Consider the following 5,771-nt stretch of genomic DNA (forward strand, 5'->3'; position numbering starts at 1 on the left):
TCAGGCGTTTGGAGTTGTGTGCTGGAGATGTGGCTGGGGTTTGTCTCACAGTGGAGGCAAGGAATTGCAACTCAGAAATAAGTTGCTACTTGGCTGCCTCTACTCTATTATTGTACACCTTGAAGGCGAGGTTCATTAAGTCCTGTTGTGGAGTTTGAGGGCTGGAATTTAAATTTTGGAGCTTTATTTAATGTTGGGAGCAGATTGGGTAATAAAATAAAATGCATATTAAGAGTAAGACGGCCTTCTGACCTTTCAGGGTCTAGGGCTGAAAAGCGTCTTAGGGTTGCTGCTAAACAGGCCATGAATTGGACTAAGTTTTTCATATTTGATGAAAAAGAGCCTAAACGCTAACTGATTTGGGAGAGGTCGGATAAAGAAAAAGGAACATTAACCTTGACTATGCCTTTAGCTCTAGCCACTTTTTAAGAGGAAATTGCTGGACAGGTGGGGGAGGGCTAGTCGTGGAACAAAACTGTAAGCCAGACCGGGTGTGAGGAGGGGAGGTGATAAAAGGATTACAGGGTAGTGGAGCGAAGGCTGAGGAAAAATTGGGACCTAGCTGGGCCTGGTGAGGAGGGAAGAGGTCAGATGGGTCTGTAGAAAGGAAGATTAGAAAGACTCAGCGACGCTTGGAGCTGGGGCTGAGGGGACAGGCGGGAGGGAAAGAAGGAAGATTTGGGACGAGTTGTATTGGGAACAGAGACTAGGGAGGGACCGATGTGTAAAAGAATGCCTGGATGTCAGGCACCTCATACCATTTGCCCATTTTACGACAATTATTTAGATCTTGTAGGACGGAGAAATTGAAAGTGCCGTTTTCTGGCTATTTAGAGCCATTGTCGAGTTTGTATTGGGGCCAAGCAGTGATGCAGAAGAAGATAAGGGTTTAGGTTTTAGGTCACGTGTGAGTTGAAGAAGGTTTAAGTTCTTGAGAACACAAACTAAGGGAGAAGAAGGAGGAATGGAGGGTGGAAGGTCGCCCATAGTGAAGGAGGCAAGCCAAGAGAAAAGAGAGAGTAGAGATACGGAGGGAAGGATTTCGGGGGTTCTTGCCCTCCAGAAAAGTGGGAAAGGGATCAGGGCGCGGAACTAAGGGATTGGGGCACAAAAATAAGAGGTCGGGGTACTTGCCCCTCCCCCAGAAAAGCAGAGAAGGGGTAGAAACAGAGAAGGGGTTGAGGTGCTTGCCCCTCCCCCAGAAAAGGAGAGAAGGGGTAGAGACAGAGAGGGTAGGGGTTGGGGTGCTTGCCCCTCCCAGAAAAGCGGGACTTGCCGCGTAGGGTGAAGGACCAAGGCAGGCATCCCTGCAGCATGATCAGACACCTCTGAAACGTGAGTGAGTAATCAGAGAGGCGTCCCTGCAATGATTAAACACCAAGGGAAGGCTGCTTTCCCCAGTCAGTGACCGGCGCCGGCATTTTGGGTCCACAGATAAAACATGTCTCCTTTGTCTCTACCAGAAAATGAAAGGAATTGAAATTAAGAGAAGGGAGAGATTGAAGGGTGGTGCCAAGATTGAAAGGAGAAAGAGGTTAAGAGATAGTGAGAGAGGTTGAAGAAGAGAGTGAAAAAGGGGCTGCTTACCCGATTTAAAATTGGTGAGATATTCCTTGGGCTGTTGGGTCTGAGGACCAGAGGTCATAGGTGGATCTTTCTCACGGAGCAAAGAGCAGGAGGACAGGGGATTGATCTCCCAAGGGAGGTCCCCTGATCTGAGTCACAGCACCAAAATGTCATGCGCATCCGTGTGAAGAGACCACCAAACAGGCTTTGTGTGAGCAATAAAGCTGTTTATTTCACCTGGGTGCAGGCGGGCTGAGTACAAAAAGAGAGTCAGCGAAGGGAGATAAGGGTGGGGCCGTTTTATAGGATTTGGGTAGGTAAAGGAAAATTACAGTCAAAGGGGGGTTGTTCTCTGGCGGGCAGGAGTAGGGGTCACAAGGTGCTCAATGGGGGAGACTTTTGAGCCAGGATGAGCCAGGAAAAGGAATTTCACAAGATAATATCATCGCTTAAGGCAAGGACCGGCCATTTTCACTTCTTTTGTGGTGGAATGTCATCAGTAAAGGCGGGGCAGGGCATTTGCACTTCTTTTGTGATTCTTCAGTTACTTCAGGCCATCTGGGCCTATACGCGCAAGTCACAGGGGATGCGATGGCTTGGCTTGGGCTCAGAGGCCTGACAATTTCTACTTAATTACGTTTTTTATTTTTAGATACTTGTAGATTCACACATGATTATACAGACAAATCTTGTGTATTCTTTACTCAGTTTCCCCAATGACAACATCTTGCATAGAGTACAATATTACAAGAAGGAAATTGGCATTGATATAGTCAAGATACAGAAAATTTTCGTCACCACGAAGGTCCCTCTTGTTGCCCTTTTATAGCTATGCCCACTTCATCTTCTGCCCTCATTCTCCTCATTAATCTCTGGAAACCACACTAACCTATTATCCATGTTCATAATTTTGTCATTTCAAGAATGTTGTAAAAATGGAATCATTTAGTTTGTAACCTTTTAGTACTGGCTTTTGTCACTGAGCATAATTCTCTAGAGATTCATCCAAGCTGTTGTGTGTAGCAATAGTTCATTCCTTTTCATTGCTGAATAGTGTCCCATGGTATGGATGTACTGTGGTTTCTTTAGCCATTCATCCATTAAAGGACATCTACATTGGTTCTGTTTTGTAGCTATCATGAATAAAACAGTTACAGACATTCGTACATATATTTTTGTATGAAATGTCTTCATTTCTCTGGGACAATTGCTGGAACCTATGGTGGTTACATTTTTAAGTTTTAAAGAAACTGCCATACTGTTTTCCAGAGTGAATGTATCATTTTATATTTCTATCAACAACGTATGAGTGATCTAGTTTCTCTCCATTCTTGCAAACATTTGTTGTTGTTGCTATTTAAAAAAAAATTTAAACATTCCAATGGATATGTAGGGGTATCTCATGGTGGTTTTAACTTGTGTTTTCTTAGTGATTAATAATGTTGAACATCTTTTTATGTGCTTATTTACCATCTTTATATCTGAAAAGCAGATATCTTTTCATGTCTTTTCCCCATGTTCTAATTGGATTGTTTTCTTTATTGTTGAGTTTTAAGAATTTCATCTATACTAGTCCTTTGATGGATAAGTGTTTTGTAAATATTTTCTCCTATTCTGCAGCTTGTCTTTTTAAAAATGTTTTATAGGGTCTTTTACAAAACAAAAGTTTTTAATTTTGGTGAAATCAAATGTATGAATTTTTCCTTTTATAAATTATACTTTTGCTATGAATTCTAAGAACTCCTTGTCTAGCAATAGATCCCCCAATTTTCTCTTAAAAGTGTTATAGCGTAATGTTTTAGATTTAAAGCTGCTTTCCATTTTCAGTTAATTTTGTAGAAGGTGTGAGACTTAAGCCAATTTTTTTTCTCCCTATAGTTGTCCAATTGTTCTAGCAAAATTTGCTAAAAAGGCTATATTTCTTCTATTCAATTGTTTTTGTACTTTGTCAAATGCTGGTTGGGTATATTTGTGTGGATCTATTTTTGGTTTCACTATTCTGTTCCATTGATTGATGTGGCTATTCCTCTGCCCATGCCACATAGTCTTTTTTTTTTTTTTTTTTTTTTGACAAAATCTCGCTCTGTGGCCCAGGCTGGAGTGTCTGTGGCCTAGGCTGGAGTGCAGTGGCACAATACTGGCTCACTGCAACCTCTGTCTCCTGGGTTTAATTGATTCTAGGGCCTCAGCCTCCCAAGTAGCTGGGATTACAGGCATGCACCACCACACCTGGCTAATTTTTGTATTTTTAGTAGAGACGGAGTTGTACCATGTTGGCCAGGCAGTCTCAAACTCCTGGCTTCAAGTGATCCACCTGCTTCAGCCTACCAAAGTGCTAGGATTATAGGTGTGAGCCACTGCTCCTGGCCCCATGCCACACAGTCTTAATAAGTCTATAATTAGTCTTAGAAATGAGTAATGATATCTCTGACTTAATTTTTTATTTTCAAAATTGTTTTAGAGATTCTAGTTTTTCTGCATTACCATATACATTATAGATTATTCTTGTCTATATCTACAAAAACTGTTGGTGGAATTTTGATAGAAATTGTGGTAAATCTGTATATCAATCTGTGGAGAAGTGACACCTTTGTTGAGTTCCTCAGTCCATGAATATGGAAAGCATCTCTATTTATTTAGTTCTTTTTCAGTTTCTTTCACCAGCATTTTGTAGTTTGTAGCATATAAGTGAGTCATGAACATGCTTTGTTACATTTACACTTAAGCATTTATTTTTTTAAGTTATTGCCACTGGCGTTGTGTTTTAATTTCAATGTTCATGGGCTCATTGGTAGCATATAGAAATACAATAGAGTTTTTGTATGCTAATCTTATATCTTGTGATCTTTCTAAGCTCACTTATTAGTTCTAAGAGGTGTGTGTTTGTTTGTTTGTTTTTGGAGAGTCCATGGGCTTTTCTGTGTAATCATGTTATCTGCAGATGTGGATAGTTTATTTCTTCCTTTCTGATCTCTATGCTTTTTATTTCCCTTTCTTGATTCATCTTGGCTGGAACTTCCAGCATTATGTGGAGTAAGAGGGATGGGAGCAGACATCCTTGTCATGTTCTCAGTCTTGTGAAGAAAGCATTCTGTCTTTCACCATTAAGTATAACGATAGCTGTATGTTCTCAGTAGGTACTCTTTATCAGGTTAAAGTCCCCTCTATTCCTATTTTTCTTTGAGGTTTTTTTTTTCACTTGTGAGTGGGTGTTAAATTTTACTAACTTCTTTTTCTGCATTCATTGATACAATCATGAGATTTTTCTTCTTTAATTTGTTAATATTGTAGATGACATCAGTTAATTTTTAAACATGATACCAGCTTTGCATCTTTGGAATAAATTCTACTTGTCCATTGTCTTAGTCTATTCAGACTGCCATAATACAGTACCTGAGATCAGGTAATTTAGTAGAAATGTATTGTTCATAGTTCTAGGGGCTGGAAAGTCCAAGATCAAGACATTAACAGATTTGGTGTCTGGTGAGGGCTTGGTCTCTGCTTCCATAGATGGTGCCTTGTTGCATCCTCACATGACAGAAGGGCAAGGCTACTCCCACTAATCTCTTTTATAAGGGCACTGATTCCATTCATGAGGGCTTTGCCTTCATGACTTAATCACCTCTCAAAAGGAGCCACCTCTCAAAAGGAGCCACCTCTTAATACCACCAAAATAGGGACTAGGGTTCACTATAAATTTTGGAAGAACACATTCATACCATAGAATCATAGTGTATAATTCTTTTTATATTTTACTAGATTCTATTTGCTAATATTTTGTTAAGGACTTTTGCCTCTATATTCATGAGGAATATTCACCAGTAGGTTATTTTTTTGTGCTGTCTTTGTCTGGTTTTAATATCAGGGTCATATTCGCTTCAGAAAGTAAATTGAGACGTGCTTGGTTTGCTTCTATTTTCTGGAAGAGATTTTGTAGAATAGGTGTTGATTCTTCTTTACTTATTTATTTTTTTAGGCAGAGTTTTACTCTGTCACCCAGGCTGTAGTACAGTGGTGGGGCTACTGCTTACTGCAGCCTTGACCTCCCGGGTAAAAAGTCTTCCCACCTAAGCCTTCTGAGTAGCTGGGACTATAGGCATGCACCACCACACCTGGCTGAGTTTTGTATTTTTTTTTTTTTGAAGAGGTGGGCTTTTGCCTTATTGCTCAGACTGGTCTTGAACTTCTGGGCTTAAGCTCAAAGA

This window comes from Mandrillus leucophaeus, unplaced genomic scaffold (genome assembly GCF_000951045.1).
Source record: "Mandrillus leucophaeus isolate KB7577 unplaced genomic scaffold, Mleu.le_1.0 Scaffold914, whole genome shotgun sequence".
Lineage (NCBI taxonomy): Eukaryota > Metazoa > Chordata > Mammalia > Primates > Cercopithecidae > Mandrillus > Mandrillus leucophaeus.